Source organism: Lynx rufus, unplaced genomic scaffold (genome assembly GCF_022079265.1).
Source record: "Lynx rufus isolate CCGP_SWC_20201006 ecotype Redwood Valley unplaced genomic scaffold, mLynRuf1.p SCAF_7, whole genome shotgun sequence".
In the NCBI taxonomy this organism is placed as follows: domain Eukaryota; kingdom Metazoa; phylum Chordata; class Mammalia; order Carnivora; family Felidae; genus Lynx; species Lynx rufus.
The window spans coordinates 70,698,488-70,722,917 of record NW_025814889.1 but is presented as its reverse complement, the minus strand read 5'-3'; the positions used below and the strand labels follow the sequence as shown (position 1 = coordinate 70,722,917).

At 38.7% G+C, this 24,430-nt stretch overlaps 1 pseudogene; it reads left to right on the top strand.

The window, feature by feature from the left end:
• Nucleotides 1–2,720: 2,720 nt before the first annotated feature.
• Nucleotides 2,721–24,430, top strand: part of LOC124501892 (serine/threonine-protein phosphatase 4 catalytic subunit-like) — a 125,496-nt pseudogene continuing 103,786 nt past the window's right edge.

The window sequence follows — 24,430 nt, the reverse complement described above, 5'->3', positions numbered from 1 at the left end:
TTTCAAAATTATTTACAATAATTTGATTCATTCTTGAGATAATCCAGACCAAAATATGAATGACAATTGAATTACTTTCTGGTTTGTATCTTATTTTACCCATTTGCTCAAAATTTGGAACCCAAATTTAGAGTCTCGTGTTTTAATATAGCTTCTTAAACGGGTCTCTTTTGGTCATATTTGTTGTTGTTTATAATTTTCTCTCTCTTCTTCTATCAAAATCTGTTATCCTTATGGGACCAATAAACAAATTCATGACTTCAAGTCAAAAATCATAGCAGTCTACCAGTAGGATTCATGTTACTTAGGGATTGGAAGGCTTAAAGCTAACAAGAGAAATAATAATTGTGCAACTTCAGGAATTATACATTCTTTCTACAAATATTTATTGAAACCCTAGTAAATGCTAAGAATGAACATAGTGGCTAAGAGCACAGACTCTGGAGCCAGGCTGTCTGTGGGAAAATCCAGGCCCTACCACTCACTCTCTGTGGGTGACTTGGAGCGAGTTTCCTAATTTTCTTACTCCCATTTCCTCACCTTTATAATGGGATGATGATAATAATAACAACATCTCATGGGTATTGGAGGTAATTGAGATTAAATGAATCAATGTAAGTGAAAGATTAAGAACACTCCCTGCCACCTTATGAAGTTTGCATATGTAGTAGTTAAAGAATGATTATCACTATAATTGTGACAATGAACCAGATACAGCCATTGCCTTCACAGGGCTGAGAGGCATGGTATGTAGAGCGCAGAACTGATATTCATCACAGGCTTGTTATATTCTAGGTATAATGGAATTATGTTATTTATTATATTATTTAATTCTTATAACTATTTCAAGGAAGGTTTTATGCTTTTCAGTTTAGAGGTGAGAATATTGAAGTTTACAGTGATAAAATAACTTTGCTAAAGGTTCAGCCAGTAAGTGACAAAACCAGAATTCAAACCAGAGTTCTATGCATTTCACCACACACAGCTGATGATTTACATAAAATGGCTTTACTTACTAGGAAGACAGTAGAGCACAGTGGTTTAAAGCACATCTGAAGACACACCATGAGGGTTTTAATTCTGTCTTTTCCAACTCCAGAGAACGGGTCCGTGGGCAACTTTTCTGTGCTTCAACTTTCCCGCCTATAAAATGATCATAATAATACCTCGAAACAGAGATGATATAAAGATTAAATGAAATAAGTTCTTGAGTTGTACTAAGTACTCATTTTTATTTGATTCATGGAAATTAGACAATGTATGTGGTTGTCTTTCAACTTCTCATTTCGTGTTCACAAGTGTCAAAGCCAAGTTTCTAGAAATTATTATGCAGGCTCTAGATGATTACTTGGCTAATTTAAGAAAATTAGACTCTCATCATTTAATTACCTATAGAGCCCAGAACATTCTAGGCAGGCCGACAGTTAGCTGGTAAGCACTGCCGAAAACATACTGGCCATTCAATTATTGAAACACAGGCCTTCCATACCAGATGGTAAATGATTTAGGATATTGAGCCCAGGTGTTCAGTGCCTGCAGGTGAGGGTCACTCTCAGCAGCTGCAGAGTGGACTGAGATGGCCAATGACAGAAACATCCACGTCACTCATATCCTGCTCTGGAGTGGCCCAAAGTTGATGAGGGCGACAAGGCACATAACAGGGCAGATGGTGGGGATAACAGTGATGCTGGTTGGGTCAGGCGTCTGGATGTAGGCTCAGTGCCCAGCCTCTCGCAGGCAGCAATTAAGTACCAGCAGGCATCTAATACTACTAATTTAATGGGGAGAAACCTTCCCCATTGTGCAGTTGTGCAGTTCAGATAGGGGCATCTTTGAACCAGTAACAGTAACATCAAGCAAAAGAGCACACCAATAATTCCTAAAATTCAACAAATGACTTTAAATTATTAGAACGATTTGGTGATCTACGGGCACAATGACTCCTATCACTTTGTAAGCAATTCTATGTTATCTGTATCTTGGTTTATTTAGAAAATAAGAAAGATTAAAAATGTTTAAAAAAATTTTTATTTGTTTTGAGAGAGAACGCCCAAGCTGGGGAGGGTCAGAGACAGAGGAGAGAGAAGAGAGGAGAGACAGAGAATCCCAAGCAGGTTCCACACTGTGAGCACAGAGCCTGATGTGGAGCTCCTTCTCAGGGACAGTGAGATCGTGACCTGAGCCAAAATCAAGAGTCAGATGCTTAACAGACTGAGCCATCCAGGCACCCTTAAAATTTATCTTGATTTAACAATTGACTCTATATTATATTTTTATTTCCGGTTGTTAAATATGTTTAATTACAGGCAATTATAGGCATTAGAGAGACCACGGTACGAGAATAGCAATATACCACATAGGTGCGTAAAATATATTTGTACAAGGAAGGATGGAATAATCTCTCCCAAATAACCCAAAACTTTGCTTTCTAGGTAGTCTGCAGGTGCAGTACACAAGAAAGGAATAAAGGAAAGTGGGGGAAACTGCTAGCCTTGTCAAGTATTCTAAAAATGAACCTTTTCGATTACTTGTTTTTGTCCGGCAATATTATTGCCTCCTGTTTCTGTTCGCTTTCTTTAGCTGTTCGTTTCCTTTTCTCTCTCTGAGGAGCATTTGCAGTTCTGAAGTGGTTAAATGCCCCCATTCAGGGTCCACAAGTTTGTATTCACCTGACAGTATTGTCAGAAAATGTATCATCATCAAAAGACATTAGAATCAGCATGGGCGTGGGCCAGTTTTCGGAATCTAAATCTGGACACGTGGTCAGACCACGCTTCCTCACTCATGAAATATCTAGTCGGGTCTACCACGTGCCGTGCACACAGGGTGCAAACAGGATGCGAAGGCCGCCGCCTCAGGGGCTTTACGGTCTAATCTAATCTGGAGGCCAGGTTGCTCAACGGTGACATACCATCACAATTGCTTGCTACAGAGGTGGTAAGAAGGAAGATGATCCTCTCCCCTTTGGGAGAAGGGAATCAAATCTGAGGATACTCTTAGCAAAGTTTTGGAAGAAAAGCATTTCCTTAGCAGGCAGGTGTTAGGATTGTGGGAAGGACATTCTGGGCCAACACAGGCACACAAACAGGAACTACCGAGAGAACATAATCTACCCCATGCCTGGACAACTCAACATTCTCCAGGTCTATGCACCTTGAAAAAAAATTCACTCGGAAGCCTTGGGATCTGATTTGTCTTGATATTTTATTGTGTTTTATCCAAGTGCCTTGGTTCTCCTAGAAGCAGGATGACTTCAGAAGGGCAGCTTATTGGTTACAGCTGAAGGAGCTTCGGACGAGGGAGGAGAGTGACTTTGTCCTTTTGCTTGTTAACATAAATGTAACCTTTGCTTCATTTGTGGGACCAACGTTCTTTAATGTATCTTGGGTTGGATACTGAGAATTTTCTCAGTAGGCTACCTTTGGAAATAAGCTCGGGGCTGAATCACAGCAATTACAAGCCTGAGATGAAAGGAGCCACATGTACACGGAGGCCTTTTAAAGACCCAGCCAGGCTTCATTTCCTCTCACGATGGGAGGCTTTGGGTCTCTACTGACTAGGATGTAACCACAACAAAACAATATCTCTCTGTGTGGGTTTTAAAAATAAACTGAAGTGATTTGTATGTACAAATGGCATCTTAGAAGAAGGAGTGTAGAAAAGCCAAGTTAAAAAAGAAAACAAACAATGCTTGAAATCCTTCCTTTTCTTTTCCTACAGGTTTTCTTCCTCAAAACTGTTGTCTGGAAAACTCATCTACTGTCGCATTGCATACTGAGCAGCTCACTCACCCTGAGTTTTGCTTGGGATTCTAATGCTATTATTATAAATAGTATTACAGATAGGCTATAGCACTGGGCCTTCACAAGGATAACTAAACGCCTCCAGGCTTTTAAAAGGAAACACAGGGAATTTGCATTTATTGTCTTGGCTGCATTATTGGCAACATAAAGGATTCTTTGGAGGCTTGAGAGGTGGGGTCAGCCATGTCATTTGCATTTTAGGAGAGCTTAATCAACTGATTAATGACACAGAAGAATGTATCCACTCACCTGATGTTTCATTTGCATAGTTTATCAGTAGGAGATTTTTTTCTGATAATTTGCATACTCTACTGCTTTCACAATTAGGATAACGATGAGAAACCATCAAACTCTATAAACAATGGCCACCGGCTAAATCTAAATACAGAAGGGGAAATTAGAATTTATCTAGACCACTGACGTTAACAAATATATATTTTTAATTATTATAATTGCTACTCAGCAGAAATTGACCAAGTCATACAGGCTTCACACATTAAATTATTTAGACTTTATAATTATCTTTAAATAGATTTTATAATTATCTTTAAATAAATACATCTAAATAAATTATTTAGATTGTATAATGATCTTTAAATAGAGTCTTATTCCGAGTAACTTAGGGCGATTGAATCATTAGGTCAAGAAATTAGTTAAGGTATACTTTATATTCAAATTCAGTTTGTATCTGAATGTGCTTTTTACTTGTAGAATCTCCAAGTATGTGAAAAGTTATAAGAAGGCATTTACATTAAAATGATATGGAGGACAGTATTGCATAAATCTAAAATATCTAATTAAAAAATAAAAATTTCAGCCAATTGCCAGTTATTCTGTCTATACAAATATCAGAATGCTGACACACAAACGAATATCCCTCCATATATGTATATAATTAAGTTTATAATTATCAAATAATGTTTTTGAAATAGTTTTAAAGGAATAAGTAATGGCATGAAAAGTCAGTCCACCTTTAAAATTCTGCTTTCATTTCTGATGTTCTGAAATACTTTTAAATATAGGAAATAAAAGGTACTTTGATAAAAACTCAACAAAACATCAAGACAGATCAGATCCCAAGGCTTCCACATGATTTTTCTTTTTCTTTTAGGGTGGATATGCCTAGAGAAAACTAAATTGTCCAGTCATGTGGCACATTGTGTTCCCCCCACCAGATTCAAGCATCTGTGACTGTGTTGGCCCGGAATGCCTTTCCCACAACCCCAACATTTGACTGCTAAGGAAGAACTTTCTTCCAAGACTGGGTTAAGAGATTTGACTTGTTTCCCCACAACAGGTAGATGATTCTCGTTTGCCAGCTGGGTTGCAATTATTGCATTGTAATAATGTAACTATGATATTGTGTCTTCCAGAACTGACTTTATAAATCACTGTATTTAAATGAAAATTTTTCTTAATGTTTATTTTTGAGAGACAGAGAGAGCATGAGTCAGGGAGAGGCAGAGAGAGAGGGAGACACAGAATTCGAAGCAGCCTCCAGGCTCTGAGCTGTCAGCACAAAGCCCAACGTAGGGCACGAATCCACAAGCTGTGAGATCATGACCTGAGCCGAAGTCGGAGGCTTAACCGACTGAGCCACCCAGGCGCCCCTTAAATCGTTGTACTTTGAAATGAAAAATTTTACTAATTCGTAATCTTCTTTGAGTCAAAGGAATGTAGGTGCATGAAAAAAGAATTTTCTCACAAAATTTTATGTACCTTTTTGAGTAGTTCCAATAAAAAACTGAATTTTGATTGAACACAAACTTTCTTTTAAAAACATGTTCAGGAATACTATTGCCTAGTTAAAAATACTCTGGACAGTCTGAAAAAGTGAAAATGACATTTTCAAAGGTTCCTGTTTTCCTTTATTTAAAAAAAAATTGTAATGTTTTATTTTATTTTTGAGAGAGACAGAGTGTGAGCAGGGGAGGGGCAGAGAGAGAGGGAGACACAGAATCAGAAGCAGGCTCTGGGTTCTGAGCTATCCACCCAGAGCCTGATGTGGGGCTTGAACTCATGGACTGTGAGATCATGACCTGAGCTGAAGTTGGATGCTTAACTGACTGAGCCACCCAGATGCCCCACCTGTTTTCCTTTATTAAAATTGATAAAGTAGAGCTAATTTTTTAATTGAGTTATAATTGGCATGTAACAATTTATTAGTTTCAGGTGTACAACATAATGATTAGATATTCTATACATTGTGAAAGATCACCGCAGTAAGTCTAGTTAACATCTATCGCTTTACATAGTTTCAAAATTTTTTCTTGAGCAGACTTCTAAAATTTACTCTCTTAGCAACTTTTAAATGTGCAAAACGGTATTATTAACTATAGACACAATGGTGTACATTACATCCCAATGACTTATTTATAACTTTTTTTTCAATATATGAAATTTATTGTCAAATTGGTTTCCAATTTATAACTTTTGACAAGCTTCAAAATAGAACTTATAAAAGAATAATCGTAAACACTTGTGTTTTTTTGTTTCAAGTGGAAATATCTGATGGGTTCACTAAATGTCTAAAATCTCCATATAAAATCACCGGTATTAAGATATTTTATTCAGTCTACCTGGTAAAAGTAAGCAATACAATAATGTCTTCTGGAAATTAAATAGAACTCTTGTTTTCCCCCACACCATTTGCTTCCTACAAGTTTTCCGGTGTTGGTGAAATGGCCAATGTCTTACCCAGTTGCTGAAACCAAACTCTAGGCAGCATCTTTGATTCCTCCCCTCCCCTACTGTCCATGCAGTAGGATACTCCCTTTTGTCGGTCTATTCTCCGTGGCACATCAAGATCTCTGAGGATCCTGATGGTTTTTTGCTGGCGTTCAGCTCCTAGCTCAAAAGCCATCCCCCCCAGTGAGTAATTCCCAAGCATTCAATCTGAATTAGCGCTCTTGCCCCTCACAGCCCCGTGGGGCATCAGATCAAGTCACTCTGTTCTACTTTCTTCACATCTTTCAGCAACACCTGGTGTATTGCTCACTGCTGTGCTTACTTGTACTGTTTTCTCTACCAGAACATAAGCCCTCAAAGGTAAGGACATTTTCTTTCTTGCCTTTGTACCTAACAAAATGGTTGCATATAATACACACTCAAAACTGTATTTCAAATGAATATTTGAAAACAGATTTTTAAAAATTTGTCTCATCCGGGATGGCTGCGTGGCTCAGTGGGTTAGGCATCTGACTTCAGCCCAGGTCGTGCTCTCGCAGTTTGTGAGTTTGAGCCCCACATTGGGCTGTCTGCTGTCAGTACACAGCCTGCTTCGGATCTTCTGTCCCCACCTCTCTCTCTGCCCCTCCTCCCTGTCAAAAATGAATAAACATTGAAAGAAAATAAAATAAAAGTTCTCTCATTCAATAAGTACCTCATTTGTGTCTAGTATTGTGCTAGGACATAAATTGAAAGACATTTTATCACTTTCTACTAACTTGAAAAAAATTAGATAACTTGGCATTCTTCCCTGTGCCTCCACCCCTTCTGTTTCCATTTCTCCTCCCAGGGACCTTACTCACAGGAAGAGAGAATGGTGAAATGGAATAGCACGGAGTTAGATAGGAGTTTGTGACTTCCAAACTGTGTGATCTTACACCAGTTGTATTGACTCATAGATGCTGTGTTTCCTCCCTTGAAAAACTGAAATAATTGTTTCTGTTTTAGTGGTTGTTGTGAAAACTGAATATAATGATGAATGTGTGTAATAAATATCTTAGCACATTATTGGCTTTCAATAAATGGAAGCTTTTATTGCTACTATCTCATGAAATGATCTGAGGTCAGTCATGCACCAAGCCAATTTACTTTTGAATAGTGCTTGCATAAGCCCAATTTCTGAGCAGGTAATTGGCAACTAGCAAGCATACTAAAATACAATACGTATCATATTTTTAATGGTCTGACTCCTTTCCTTTCTTTAAGAATAAAGCAAGAGATAATTGTGACTCTGATTCCTGTTGTTTCTTGATGTGGCTGCCAGATTGCATGGCAAGCCCGTAGGCGGGAGTCTGTCAGTAATGGTCCAAGTGAGTAATAAGGTGCAGTCATGTCAGAAGCGCAGAGCATCATCTCATAGTTGGGCGGTGTGAGGTCAAGTGGCTGGCTAAGAAGGTAGCATTCTGTAGATTCAAAGCAGAGAGAAAGAAAAATAGTTCTTTCCATCCAGGAGGCAATATGAAGTATACCTGACTGTATGTTATTTTAAAAAATACTCTGGAGCTAAGAGAATATGTCTCTGAGGCGAAAAGACGGATCAACTATGGGAACTTAAGTCAGCAGCAAAGAAGTAAATTTTATCATAAACAATTAAATATCCAACAGGACTAATTTTATTTATTGCTCGATAGATAGTATCTTTTTAATCTAAAACAAGCTCATATAATAAGTTAGGTGCTTTGGCAAAAGGATCTAAAACACTTTCAGTTCCACTTCTATTTAGGCTTAAATCACCCTCTCCTTTACTTCAATTCTTGATTAGAACTCTTAACGAAATTACCGTGTCTGGTATATATATATATCACCAGCTCCGCTGGAGATACCAACACCTGAAGGCAAGTGTGTATATGTGCTTGCGTGGGAGTATATACGTGCCTGCGTTTATGTTTTCATGCACACATACGGTGTTTCCTGCAACTACTGCTCTGACCCTGGGGGAGACCTTGAATCCTCTTCCCTTTTACGTAACTGATAACCAGAGGTTAATCTGCCTCTTCATCTCTTGCTCTAACTGGGACTAAAGCAGAGCTTGGGACCCACCGTGTTTGAGGGGTTGCAGGGGAACCTGGGACTCTGCTGTTGTGTGAAATGGCCCAATGCTGAATTAGTCTATATTGACTAACCCCAGTAGAATACTTTTATATAAGAACTCACCCAGGTCTATTTGTGGTTGAATCCAATCGGAGTCAATATTGAAGTTGGTTTCTTAGAGCTACTTTCTATCTTCCTTGGAACCACCCCAGAAATATAAGACACCTACAGATTGAAGGGGTCTCAGTATAACTACAGCAGAAACAAACTCCTTAGGCTTCCTAGAGCAATTCATACCAAATCTCTCCAAAGGCAATGGTAGGGGGGGATAAGTTTCAGAATACTTTCGGCCCCATGAGAATCATCTATAACTATGCTGTCAAAGATGGTAGCTACTAACCCTCAATCTCTATTAGAATTACATTTTAAATTAATTAAAGTTAGATAAAATAAAAAATTTAGTCCCTCAGTTACATAGACTACAATAGTCACATGTCTATGTATTAACACAGATGTAGAACATTTCCATAAGAGCAAGACCAAACTTTGGGGTAAACTTCAAAGTTGGTGCTTCTTGCGGGCTTCCAATAATCCTTTGTTGAATAGTTGAGTAATTCACCAATTTTCTACACCTGCTCAAGCACCTGCTGCCCCTTCTGTGATGCTAATCAGGCTTCTAACTACTCATGCTATATCTCCATTAAACTGTGAGCTCTCTGAAGGCAAGCGCTATGTCCGTCTAGTTTATCATTGTATCCCTAACATCTAGCATGATGCCTAGAACATAGTTATTGTGCAATAAAATATTTGTTGAATGAATGAATGAGTGAATCCTAACCTTCCTTGTATATATCACTCATGGATAAAATGCCAATTCCTTGGGGTTAGTGTGAGGACTAAATGAAATAGCATAAATAAAGTACCTGGCACGTGCCTGACACTTAATAGGTGTTCAAATACCACTTCCTCTCTCACTCTTTGATTAATAGAAGCCTGGGTCTCCTGGATCCACAGGTCAGAGGGACTTCTGGTCAAGCCAGTAATTTCCCTGGGTCTCAGCTGTTGTGTTTCCTTCCCTTTGATCAAAAGCTTGGCTTAAGTTATTAACTACAAGGGAAAGAGATCAGAGTTCAGTTCTGCTATTTGGCACTAATGCAGCAGTTCTCCAAGGGAACAAAGTACTAACTCAGAGCAGTTAGCTTCATAATTCATTCTAGAAATCTCTTCCAGACTAAAATTCTGGCCTTTTACCAACCATCCGGTTCATTCAGCCTTCTCTTCTCCTATCAGAATTCTTAATGCAAACGGTGCCAGCAATTAAGTGTCGACACCATTCCTACAGATTCCTAGACATAAATTAGCACCGCAGGGGCAATTGGAGGGAGAAATTTGGACTGAATAGTACTTTAGGATGAGCGCTTGAAGTCTTTTTCTTTGTCCTTGCTCTCTGTGTTCAACTCTCCCCCTAAAATGCTACCTTTGTGTATTTTAGAAGTAGAGAGGGATGGCAAAGTTTTGTTTAGCTTAGAGGCAGTTATTGGAAAAGCCAGTTCTAAGACGTACAAAACAAAAAAGGGAAAGGAAAAGACCCTGAGTGTTTTCCAGGGTGGTTCTAAGTATTATGGAGCATGTTGTGGAAAAATTCTTAGCCATCTGCTAACGGATATTAGTAAAAGTGGAGACTGCGCTAAATAATAAAGTGTCAGGTTGTCCTTTACAGAAAGTTAATAAAAAGAAGGAAGTGAAAGACTGCTCATTATTTTTAATGACTGTGCTTTCCAGCAGAGTGCCTGTGTCTCCCTGCCTTTACTTTCTGCCTTCTTTCAGTTCATTATAACACACTAAACTACTCCTTAGAATGATAGCTTTGTTCCGAAGCTCGGAGTTTATTAAGAGGCTCTCAGTCCCAGGCTGACCGGTCGTTAATCACAGTTCCAGTGCCCAGGTGATGATGCAAGGTGTGTCCGTGACACTGTCCACGGAGCAGTCACCAGCCACGACTGCCCTGGATTTCCTTCGGAGCAGGTCCATGTCGTCTCAGGGATCCAGCTCTTAAGTGCTTCATTGTACTTGGTGGGTGATGTAAGTTTTAGCCATCCATAAAAGTAACTGTTACCAGAAGAGTTCCTCTCATTTTGGTAAACCAGGAGAGAATATCATGTGGTTGGTAGTCTTGGTCTTTGAAAATTCCACATAGATGTAATATTCCTATCACACTTGCTGTTCTGGTTTTATTAGTTCCCCATACACCATTTGAATGTATGAACTTCATGCTGTACATTTAGAGTAAGTAGCTTTCTGTATTAACATCTTTGGCTATCAACGACCCGAGATCCCCCAGAGAAATTAGGGAAATGTGGATAATAAATTCAGTAATAGTGAGATAGAAAAAACAAGTAATCCTTTATTTAACGATGATGCCAAAAGAAGGTAAACTCTTTAATTTAGGCACATATGTGTTTCAAGAAGTAGTAAAGTATTGAAAGCCAACAAATATGAATGAAAATACTTACACAGAGAGAAGGGATGAAAATTCCAGCTCTAAACTCTATTATTAGGTTATACCTGCTGTCTTTGTTAGGTTTTTCTTTTAAAAAAGCCATGTTTCTCTTTCTAAATAAGGGCTAATTTGGCTGTGCTCTGGAAAGCCCTTTGAACTTTGTGTTCACAAGTCCTTCTGTTTTGAAAAAGAGATACGTGCTCCAGAGAGCGCCTGAGATGGGTAAGTGACACCAGGCCCTTGAGTGGGTGGGGTCGGAGCAGGAAATGTGGCAGCAGCATTTTCTCTGAACTGACTGGGATTTAGTCCCTTTGACATTCTTCAGGCAAAATAATCAGACATTTACTTATTTATATACTCAAGAATTGGAGTGACACTGCCTGATTTACTTGCGTTTCCATGTGAGCATATGTGTTTTTAAACAAAATAAATGTGTCTTTTTGCCAAAAGTATTCAGGCACTGTATCCTTAAAAAAGACTTGCTAGAAATAAAGTATATGTTTATTCATTAGCTGTCAAGCACTTCTGGGCTTGGTACCCACACAAACATGCTGTTTAATGTGGAGTTTAATAACATTTATATAGAACTGAGCTGACTATCTTGGTGGAGAAAAATCCATACTGTCCATACTGACACAACATGATGTTTTGTTTGTCTCCATCCAGGAGAGGAGAAGTTTGACTAGGGCTATCCAGCTTTATCTAAACACTGCCATGCTGTTGCTGCTGCTGCTGATGATAATCATAATAATAATGGTAATAATGCACTTTACCGTCATTCTAGAAATGAAGAATGAAGCCAGCCAGCCAATATGAAAGAAAAACGAACATATTATAGTTTTCTCCAAGGCCCAGTAGAGATTTAGTCAGAGCTATTTTTACCTTCTCCCCAATGATTTAACTTTCTTGTCTCTTGACAACGATCTAGCGTTGTTTGATCTATGCAGTTTGAAAGAGACAACATTGATAAGCCGCTGAGCAGAAAACGAATTAGGAAAGAAAGAGTTCATTGGATTGCTGGAAAAATAACAAAGTGAACAAAGGAAAGAAAGCAAATGTTCTGTTCTGTCATCGACCAGGCTTACACTGCATGGAGGGAGTTAACAGTCATTTCCCCAAGGCCAGGCCTGCTCTACTTGACTTGTTATTAGAGTCCGTAGGAAAATCATCAGACTTGGCTGGGACAACACGTTCTAAGAACTGGTGATGTGAGAGGAGTAGGGATGGTTCCATGGAACATGAGGAACGATAAGAGGCGACACCTGGGGTGAGAGGGTGAAGAAATAACATTTAGGGGCAGTTAAGTGTTAATCGCATTGATAGTTAAACTACTCTGTTAGGGGTTACAAATTGAGAAGTTTAACTGCATTTCTGTTTCAGGATGGTAGGCTTTCCTGAGTCTTGTGGGATAGGTCTATGATTTTCTAAGTGTGTACACACACGCCTATGTGTCATTGCATGTGTGCAGGAGAGATTGAAGAGAAGGAAGAATGGAGAAGAAAGCCGTTTCCATTGCATACATCTCTGCTTCGAATTGTAGCATTTAAACAGATAAAAAACTATTACCAGTAGATTGGGATACACTGTCGTCTTGAAAACTCAGTTTGCTCATTTATGGGAGGCAATACTAACCGACTCACAGCTTAGTTACAAGCATTAAGAGGATACGTGTAAAGCATACCTTAATATCTATATAGGAACAAATAAACATTCCTTTTTCACCTCTCCACCCCAAGATCTATCCTGATAACCACCCCCTTTTGCAACCTATCCAGGACAGAACAAACAAGAAAATAATCCACAGTAAGCTACTGAATGCGAGAACTAAATGCTTATCCTACCTGTACCTGAATATATAAAGAGGATTGGGTAGGATAAAATAATGGAGAAATAGGTGTTCAGCAGATTATTGGTTTTCAATTTAGATTCCTATCTATTTCACTCTGATTATTTTGGATGGATGCCCTAGGGTAGCACTAAGGGGACACATTGCTACAGTAATAAGCCCAGATTTGGACTAAGAATAACTTTTAAACAGTTCTACCTCTTTCATCTTTTCTCTTGTCAAGACTATTGAGCTCATTAGTTTAAAGTACCAGCATGAAAAAGAATTCCTAAAAACAGATAATGTTATGAGCCTTGGGGAAATACTCTATTATAATTTGCTCTACAGATACATTTAAAAAATAGCTCTACAAGAATTATTGCTCAATTATAATAAAATTCCTATGACGTTACATGCTCTATGTTAATAAGCGTGAGCTCATTTTGGCCCACCTGTTATTACAGTGAACACCACAGTGTTGTGGTGAAGGGTCAGACAAGACAGGAACAGAGGATGTAGGTAACCAGGAAGCCAGAACTCAGAGCGGAGAAGTTAAAGACAACAATGGGTCTCCACTGAGAAAAAGGAGGGAGGCTGGGGGGTTGTGCAATAAAATTTCTTTGTACTTTACAGCTTCGCTTCCTGAAACTGTTGCAATACCATTGCTATCTCCAAAAGACTAAAGTTCTAGGCTTGGTAAGGAAGGAGTAAATGGAAATTGCATAAAGATCATTTTCTTCCTGGAACAATATAAAAATTTTGGCTGCCTTTTCTGGCAGAGAAATGTTGAATTATATTCCTTTTTCATATAATATATGGCTTTTCTATGAGATAAGTCTTTAGGGAAATGAACCAACATCCTTTCCCACCCTTACAAGTTGTCAGATTATTTTGTTTTGCAAATTTGGATTTGCTAGAAGTTATCCACTGAGATGGGCCAAGCAGAAAAAATGAAAGTGTGTACCACACACAATCATAATCAACTCGACATAACTGCAATTTCCCATGGAGCCCAGACTGTCATTTCCCAAGTGTCATCCATCAGGGGTCAAAACAAGTTGAGACTATTTGATTTAATATTATCTGATAAACAGGATCAGGTCTGGACAGCACCTTAAAGAAAGTTCTTTGGGGGACAAAAAAGCTTCACCCAGAAAGGAATAATGTTAGATAAATTTTACCTTTCCAAGTCAAATTGAACTCATGGTGGAAGATAGTTGATCTACTGGATGTATAAAACAGAACTGGATTCTGGTTCATTTTTTCTTAAGAACTCCATGTCTGCATACTTTCTGCCAGGTTTTTACAATATTATTGGCAACACATTCCAAGTGGTTATCCATATCCAAAGATTAGAAAATTCTATATTATTTTCACCGTTGATCCATTGCTACTGTAGAAATGATTTGTTTTTCTGTCTATAATGCCTCTAAATTTTATACTAAAATGCTCCCCAGGAAACTTCTTACATACAATGGACAATCTCTGAGTTCCTCTGTCAATAATAATGTAAAGTAGATTAGGAAACTACTTTTCTACTAATAATTAACCATTAATAAAAAGGTGCATTAATGGAAGACTTGTGACTAAAATCTTGGAACAGTTAATCCATTCGTTATATCGTAAAACCTCATCTGCAGTTTGATTTAACACCGTAACCCCTTAGAAACTGGTCTGCCATACAATTGGATCTTAATAAGTATTAGTGGAATGAATGAATACATTGATGAGTTTATGAGTCTAATAGCTTTATTCAAAATGCTGTTTTGTGAATTACCACCCAATTTGTAAGTGCCCTTTCCTACAAAAATGAAGAATATATGGATACTGCCCTGATGACCTTACAATTTAAGTGGACGGATAAAACATAAATCGATGAAACAATAAAACCACCAGCAGCAAGTCTGGCATTAGAGGAAGACAAAAGATGGTGTTATGAGAACTCAGAAGAGAGAGATGATGCTCAGCTGTGGTTGTACCACCCCAAAAAGAATATCTCAGTGTGGTGAGAAGAGCTAGCATAAAGTAGGCATAGACCCTGGAGCTGGACAGCTGAGATCAAACCCTAGTACAATCTGGCAAAGTTGGCCATGTACACTGGTGAAGTTACTTGGCCACTCTGGGTAAAATAGTGATAATAATAGATTCTGCTTTACAGAGTAGTCGTGAAGATTACCCCAGTCCCTATACGGATTAACCTGATAAAGGCACAGTAGCAGGCTCACCTCTACTACTGGTGATCTCGTTCTTACCATACTTGGCAGGCCTTCTTTCCAAATGTTAGAATGTTGAAATTATTCAGCTGTCACCACTAACAGCATATTCTAGAAGGAAATGAATGTCAGATCACCTTGGAACATGTAATCCTGGACTCTGCCAATAGCTACTACAGCCAGCTGCTGAGGGAGTCTCTTCTTCAATGTCGTGTGGGTAGATCTGATCCTCAGCAGCATTTCTATAACCTGCTGGAAGTCCTCACAACATTTGCAGTGGAACTAGCACGTTGATACTTCATCTGGCCACCAGCACACTTGACCAGAGCATAAAACCATGGGTGGGGGGTGGATGGGAGCTGAGAAGGGAGGGTCTCAATTCTTAGATTTACAAACCTGTGTTGCTCATTCAAAAAACCTCTCTGATAAATACAACTTCCCTTCATGCCTTCAGGGAATGTTTTTCATAGGATGTGAAGAATTTACGGTGAAAACAACTTCATCTGAGAATCTAGGAGGCAGCTAAGCCCCAACATTCTTTACTTACTCGTAACTTTCCAGGAACTGCAGTTGCAATGGCTTGATTCCTGAGACCATGGCAGAGCATTCCTCATCACCCTCATTGAGTGTAGAAAGAATGTTAGTCCTGGTCATTGAATTTCTTCTGATCGGAAATCTTTTATCCAGAAATCTCTACCCCCAAGTCGGCCTTCCATACCAGGCACAAAGACCTGTCTATATACACTCTGTCCAATTCACTAACTTTTTGGGGAAGACAGTAGAGCTATAGAAATAGTAAGTAAATATTCTTTAACATTAATAGCACATTGGGGCACCTAGGTGGCTCAGTCAGTTGAGCGTCTGACTCTTGATTTTGGCACAGGTCACTCAGGGTCGTGTACTGAGCATGGAGCCTGCTTACGATTCTCTCTCTCTCTCTCTCTCTCTCTTTCTCTCTCTCTCTCTTTCTCTCTCTCTTCCTACCTCTGCCCCTCCCTTGCTCATGCTCTTTTTCTCTCTCTCTAAAAAATAATAAAAAATGAAATAAAATTTATAGCACCATAGAATGTCTTCTTGTGTAGCTTCATTACTGAGCAGCAACATAAGAAATTACTGGCTCCTAACAACAGGCTTATTTGTTGCTTTTCCTTCAGTTGTTAAAAAAAAAAAAGTGAAAGAAAAATAGTGAAAATCAGAATATGATTGTTTATAGGTTTAACATCCGGGAAATTAACTTGCTTTCGGTACAATCATGTCAGTCAAAATGAAAATTAAACTCATTTTCAAAGCCAGGTTTACCTGAATTCAACATACCCTCCAAGACTTAAAAAGTAAGAATTAAAACCGGTACCACTGTTGTGTTTAGCTTCTTATAAAAACTGTTGTGTTTACTTTAAAATTCATTTTCTTCCAATCAGTTTCTTCTTAATGAAATACAGCATGCATTTATATATCTGATTTTCAAAGAAGGAAGACAAAAACTTAGCTTATATTACAGGTGGCTGATTTTGTTTCCTGCCACTACAGAGAGAAAATTCTTTGACTACTAAACTGTTTTACTTTGAAGTGGACAAGAGAGGGCACTCATGTATTTCATATATAATTGTGCATAATTTTTTTTTCAGCTATTAAAGGATTGACTCACAATCCTTATTGCATTTTTAAAAATACATTTTAAAAAGGATTGGAAAAAATACAAAATTAATATATAACATTGATACAAATATACTATTGTTTATCAATAAAAGGGAGAAGGAAAAGAGAATTTTTGGAAGATAACCGTATACATCTCTTTAAGGGGATTTTGACAAACAGACAAACATTTTTTGCTACTAAGCTTGATTTTAATGCACTCTGAAATGAGCATGCCTTAAAAAGTACTATTTGAAAAGAATGAGAAAGACTTCTGTTTAATCAAAATTTGGCAGAAGCTAGATTGTTACTTAAAAAGAATGATGTCCTTTGGCTGATAACAGGGAATTGCCAAAATTTATAACTGAAAAGAATGAGGTCATCTCAACTCAGTTGTAAGGAGAGGACTGTACCCTTTCCAAAGGGCAGTCTAATGCCTTCTTTGAACCAGCCCACTGAGCGGAAGCCAGGGCCTCCTAGCACAGGCCAGGAGGGAGGTGAGAGGCAGAGCCTGCTCTGAGTCCTTGCTGTAAATGTCATTTCTTGCCCCTGTGCCACTCTATTCCACATCCAAACCATCTTTCTGCAGAGGGTCACAGAGCCTGCATGTGGGTGGATGCTTACACTTTTCCCAGCATCATTTACCCGCCAAGTGTTAAATATAAAATCCCAGCCAAAGCCTTCAGACAGACATTCCTGGTGGACCTCAGAAGGGAAGGAGCCCGAGGACAGCATCCTTATCCAAAGATCAAAATGTAGGGCAAACAGCCAGAAATCATCAGAGGCTTCAAAGCAGAGAAAGAAATCAGGCATTCCCCCCCCCAACCCCACCCCAAAGATAAGGGATTATTCATTATAATCTTTTCCACAAGTATTTGGTTCAGAGTTGGAGAACAAGTCATAACTTTTGCTACCTTTAAATATTTTAATGTTTTTAAATTCTTAAGATCTTGCCTCTTATAATGTAAAACACTCAAAAGCACAGAGAAGCAGTGCTGTCTCCCCCATTAATTTCAGTCTTTAGCAAGACAGAGTGCTCTGCGGAGATATAGACGCATTTGTGAATTTGATCTTGTTTATTGATCCTTACATGATTCTCCTAAATTGTCATAATAGCAGCGATTACTTCTGACGCATTATCAATGGGAAATGAGGATTCAGGACAAATAGAAGCTGGTAGTGATGTGAAAGCTACATCTATTTATTCATTCAGGCTTACAACAATGGGCAGTTGGAAACAGTGAATGGGTGGGAGTGAACTGACTCAACATTTATTGATGAGCTTACTGAGTGTACGTCAATCACACAGGGTCATGAAGAGATCTCTGGGAGATATGAAACAGAATCCCTATGACATGCTCTGTGGCCACCATTCTCAAACTTTTGGTCTCAGAATCTCTTTATACTTTTAAAAATTATGAGGACCCTAAAGAGCTTAAGTGGGTTATATCTATCTATATTTACTATAGTAGAAGTTAAAACAAAAAAAGATTGAAATGTTCAGTTTAAGGAACAGTAATAAACATTTTCTTATATCCCTCCCCCCCGTGCCACACACACACAAAAATTACTTGTAAGAGTAGAATTGTTTTATACTTTGAACATCTTTGCAAGGTCTGGCTTAACAAAAGTTAGCTAGATTGTCGTATCTGCTTCTTCATTCAATCTGTTGTGATGTGTTATTTTGGTTGAAGTATATGAAGAAAATCTGGTCTCACACATACAGAGTTGGAAAAGGAAGGAGTATTTTGATAGCCATTTTAGATAATTATGACTATCCTATCATACTATTCAAAAACTGGAAGTTTCTTAAAGATTAGTTACCATATAGAATCTGACACTATATTCATGATTTTTTTTGCACTCTGTTACATTGGCCTATCTTGCACCTTGAATATATGTGTTTTTATCCATGCATGATTTTTATAACATCATGATTTGCTATTTGGAACATAGTGGTCATTCTTTTATGCAGATCTGCCAAATGTACAGTAGAAATCTCCACTATGAGTGTATACTCATGAGAAAATGAGCTTTTGTAGGCAAATAATATACCAGCATTATTATAAAAATTATATGACTTCACAGATTCCCGGAAGGTATGTCAGGGGACCCCAAAGGGCCAGGTTCTTGGAAAACAGCTGCTCTCTGCCTTTTTTTCATCCACAGAGTATAAACCTCTTCCTTCTACTCCTACAGGTACCTTGCTATCACCTCTTTGAACTTCTTTTGATATATAATACATATGTCACACTTTTTTTCTCATTTTAGAATCTTTGCTAACTTCTTGACTTTCAGTAAAATTTTAGTTTATTACTTTTTTTAAGTTTATTTGTTTTTGAGAGAGAGAGAGAGGGCAAGGGGTGGGGGGGAAGGAAGGGGAAGGAGGAGAAAGAAGCCAAAGCAGGCTTCACGCTTACCAGCACAGAGCCCGACATGGGGCTGGATCTCATGAGCTGTGAGATCATGACCTGAGCCAAAATCAGGAGTCAGATGCTTAACCAACGGAGCCACTGAAGCACCCCTAAAGTTTTAGTTCAGATGCTGCTTTTTCTAAGCATTCTACTTTGACCTTTAATCTGAATTAGGTGCCCTTTCCTACAGGTATTACTCAAAACATGATTTGTCTACTTTCCTGAAGTTTCTAAATAGATTGAAACCCCTAACAGGCAAGGATTATGACTTGTCTTGATCATTATGTAACATTAATAAAGCTGGGGTTTTTCTGTTCCATTTTAAAGAATAAAAACCAGGAAATAATGGTATGGGGTAGAGGTAAAGAGATGTTTTTTATGCTACCTTAGATTCTATTTCCTTTGGTCTAGTATTAGATTCTTAAACTACTAGAATCTAGTATTAGATTCTTCAGATATAGCTCAAGTATGTTATACGGAATTTTCTCTTTGTAGGCAAAGATAATCTCTCTGCTAAATCCTCCCATTCTGCAAGGCACAGGTCAGCCTACACAGTCTTTTAAAAAAAAAAAGAAAAAGTGCTCCTGACCACTTCCATCTCACAGCTCTTGCTCATTCCTTTGAACGTACATAGCCCTAACATATTTTCATGCTGTAGATTTGGCAACTTACCGGTGCTACCTTTTAGTAGTGGTTTTTTTGGGTCCATATTTCCCCCACAAGCAGTGAGCTTCTTGAAACGTCCTCTTTATCTTTGGAGCCTCCCCATAAAATTCACATTTCCTGACACACAGCAGATGATTAATAATTAATTTTAACTGACTGGCTGATTTGTCATTGTGATCTCAGTCTTCTTTCCTAAAGGACCATTCCAAAATAATGTATCACTGACTTTGAACTTGCAGTACGGTCTTCTATTACACTTTGATCTGGAAAACCTGCAAACTGCAAGGCAATAGTTGTCCATATAAGAAGAAAAGCACACCCTTGTTCAAACTGTTCTTGATTTCATTCACTGAGTACCTTCATCAAATTGAATAGGCCTGTGCCCCAAATAATGTGTTTTTTCTGGAAACATCTCATTGTGCAAGTAACAGTTCCACATAACAGAAAAGCAATTCAAAACATCTTAAGCAAAAAGGAAATTTATTGGCTCATACAGTCATTAAGCCCATGGGTGGAGATGTTTGCATTTAAGCCTGATTAAATCCAGAAGCTCAAACAATAATAGCAGCTTATCCATCTCTAGGATCTACTAAACATCTATTTGTTTTTTCATCTCTCTTCCTGTTGGCCTCATTCTCTCATGCCTTAGGATCTCAAGGAAGGTCTGGCCTCTGTGCTTAGAGCCTACAAGCCTCAAGAAATAAACACACTATCTCCAGCATCTACCTTTGCAGTCTCAGTGCAAGCACACCGATTGACTCAGCTTATGTCATGTGACCATCCCTTAGCCTAATCGTTATAGATCAAATAGTAGAGTGCCATGGTTAGATAAACCACGATCCTATGTCCCCTACCTTCACTCCCCAGCCAGCCCTAACCAGATGGGATAAGAGTGGGGTAAAGCCTAATGGAAACTGAGATGCTAGACCAAAGAAAGATTATCATTTATGTCAAGGTTCAAAGATTTCTCTGTAATAATAATAAATTGTTGTTTGGGCAAGACAAGAAGTATTTAAAATTGGATACAAAGAAAAACAATGTTTGGTTTATCAAATAGGAAAAATATTGGTTACTTGGAGAGAAAGCAGTATTTCATCTTTAAAAAAATAACTAGATTCAAATTTGGAAGAGAAGAGATATGAACTTATCAACATATTAGCTGTGGATTGTAGGCAAATCATTTACCCTTTTTTTTGAAATGTTTATTTATTTTGAGGGAAAGAGAGTGAGGGAGAGGCAGAGAAAGAGAAAGAAAATCCCAAGCAGGGATCCTCTACGCTGTAAGAGCAGAGCCCAATGTGAGACTTGATCTCATGGTTCATGAGGTCATGACCTGAGCCAAAATCAAGAGCTGGACGCTTAATCCACTGAGTCACTCAGGCACCCCAAATCATTTACCCTTTCTGAGTTTCAGTTTCCTTTCGGTTAAATGAAAGAATTTTATATTTTTGTTTTATGCTTTTAGGGAGAAAGTTAGATAATGTATTTGAAGTACCTAAAATGGACCTGCCATGTAGTGGTTCCTTGATACATGTTCAATCCATTATTCTCTATTATTTTCCTTCTCTCTTTCCCCTCCTCTCTATGCAAAGGATGAGGCAAAAGTGACCAGCTTTGGAGCATTCAAGGTCCAAATACACTTGTCACCACCTGTCCTGTTCACACTTGCTCTAAATTAGTGGTTGTCACCTTAGGTTATACATTAGAGTCACCTGGAAAGCTCTTAAAGCTCCTGATGCCCAGCACCCTAAACTAAGTCAGAGTCTAGGATAGGGACTCGAGCAGTACTTTTATAATCCTCTGGGTGATTCCAATGTATAGTCAAAGTTGACAACTCTCTAAATTCCTCAATTCTTTTGGCATTTGATACACACGTTAGTGGTAAATTATGTTGTTAACATTTTCCAAGTTTTGGGTTGTTTCTGTATTAACCATGTCTTTTGTTTTATGTATTCTGGTGCTTTGAAATCTGGATCTTTGTTGACACTGGAGAGACCACCTCCCCCAGGTGTAGCCAGTTCCTAGAAATGGTAAACAATTGCCCTGCAAGAGTGCTTTTCAAAAACAAACCAACCAATTCAGAGCCCACCCCTCCAATCACTTCCTTTGTTGGGCTTTCACACTCTGAAAGTAGTAGGTAGATAGATAGTAGCTAGGTAGATAGATAAGTAGGTAGATAGATATCTATCTATCTACCTACACCCCAGGGCCAGGTACCAGACAGCTATGGAGAGCGCCTATGTCTTAAATATGCTAAAATTATTCAAACTATTCAATCCTAAACCTGCTTACCAGCCTCACCTGTTTCTTCCTGGAGGAACTGCAATAAAGCCTCTCACCCACAGTGTCTCTACCTCCCTGCCTCCTCACTGACGCTTCCTGGTGTGGGGTTTCTTGACGGGTGTGCCCTCCCCGCTGCTTGGGTACGTGAGTAACACGCTCTTTTCAATGGCAATCGCCTCCCGATCTGGTGGTCTTACTATGCAGCCAAGTTTCTATTAATCCCCATCTTTGTAAGTTCCTTCTGTCAAGTGGACTACAAGCACTTTGAGGGAAGGGACTACATTTCACATTTTTTTAGTGTTCTCATAGTTCTGAATTGAGTGTGGTTAGTGTTGGCTTTTCGATAAATCTTTGTTACAGGATTCAATTTAGGACCTATGGATATAGAATATTGTGTTAAATTGAAAAGTATTCACTGGAAAAGCCCAAATATTTACCTAACGTGAATTGCAATCCATGTTAGTTCTTCAGGAAAATTGGTACAGGGCAACATGAGAGACTAATATTAGGAGTTTCTAATGAACTCTGTCTAGTTCTTTCCTTTGTATCTCTTATTCATGTTCTCTTAAAAAAAAAACACCTAGGCTCATGATTTGATGTTTTTAATAGCCTTTTAAAAACAGGTTCTCACTTGCTTTGAAAACCAATATATCCATGAGGCCGAGAACAGGTTAAAACCTGGTCACCTCATTAATACATTTAGTGGGGGCCAAGATCAGGTTAGGACTTGGTCACCTCATTATTACCTTGTTGAGGCACCTCCAATTTAGTAGCCAAGCAAGGTATTAATGAGGTGGCTGAGTTCTAATCCACTTTTGGCTCTAGGAAAGGCACAGCGTGTAAGGCAGATTAGGACATGTTGTGAAAAATCCCCATTAGATATCAGTAATGCAACTTAACTATAAAAATAGTATGGTCACAAGATTATTAAAAATAATAATGCGTTCTTACCACACCAAAACCAAGCATTGTCCTAGAAATGTCATTTCATACCCAGAACAAATCTGTATGGAAGATTCTATCGTCATTTGGAAGTGAGGAAATTAAAACTCTGAGAGGTTAAGTAACCTATCTAAGGTCACACAGCGAATTATTGGGAGAAACTGTCTGCCTTTTAAAACTGTCTGCAGTCACGCCCCATTCTCCCCTAGCCAGCCTTGGCTTATTTGGAGAACACTCCCCAGGTGATTTCGATGCACAGCTGGACATGAAAAGTAATGAACTTTGGCAGTATTTTATAAACTGTGGGTCATGATGCACTTGTATGTAATGGAGTCAATTTGGTGGTGTGCAAAAACCACATAAAATTAAACAATATAAAATGGAAACTATCAGTGCATCACATGTAGTAAAGGCATATATTTTTCAAGAAGTTCTTGCTACAGTTTTCTATGTATACTGGCTCTGGATGAAAGTGGATTTCTTGCTGTGCCTATGGGTTCAAAAGCATTTGAAAGCTAGTCTAGGGCTTATGAATTAGCACTATAGGCCAAAGACGAGACGGTAACTCTCTTGGAGGAGAGCCGTGTATTATTGGAACCAACTACCTAACCGATTTCTTATTGGAGAATCTTTGAAGGGAGGTGAGGGGGCAATGAAGAGCTGTAGGAATGGGATGGGGCAGGCTTCTGGGATAGAAACTGCTCTGTAAGAAGAGAATGCCTCCCGGGGCGCCTGGGTGGCGCAGTCGGTTAAGCGTCCGACTTCAGCTCAGGTCACGATCTTGCGGTCCGTGAGTTCGAGCCCCGCGTCAGGCTCTGGGCTGATGGCTCAGAGCCTGGAGCCTGCTTCCGATTCTGTGTCTCCTTCTCTCTCTGCCCCTCCCCCCTTCATGCTCTGTCTCTCTCTGTCTCAAAAATAAGTAAACGTTAAAAAAAAAAAATTAAAAAAAAAAAAAGAAGAGAATGCCTCCCTTATTTGTCCTTCAAATGTAGAAAGCCTCATGGTTCTTGTGGTTACGTTTCTCTACTTATTAGGCTAGAGGGTTTTCAGCTAACATGGCTCATGCAGAGACATGTGACTTTGATTCTTACGTGATAAACCCGAGATAGTCTGAATAAAGCTGGCTTGCTAGGAGTTATGCTTGAATCTTCGCATGGCAGCAGACGAGATGTTTCTGTATTTTTGCAGCTGCCCCTGACTCTGGTTTGAACCAAACCACTATCAGCTGCAGACCTCACACCACTGTAGTTTTTAATACTAATAAAACAAATGTGGTTTAAGAAGATGGGAAAAATAAGTTTTACCAAATGTTGCAGTTTTGTTTTTTCTGAATAATATTTCCTGGTACTTTGGGAAGTTGGTTTCACTTTGAGCTTTAACTTCAGGGAGTTTCT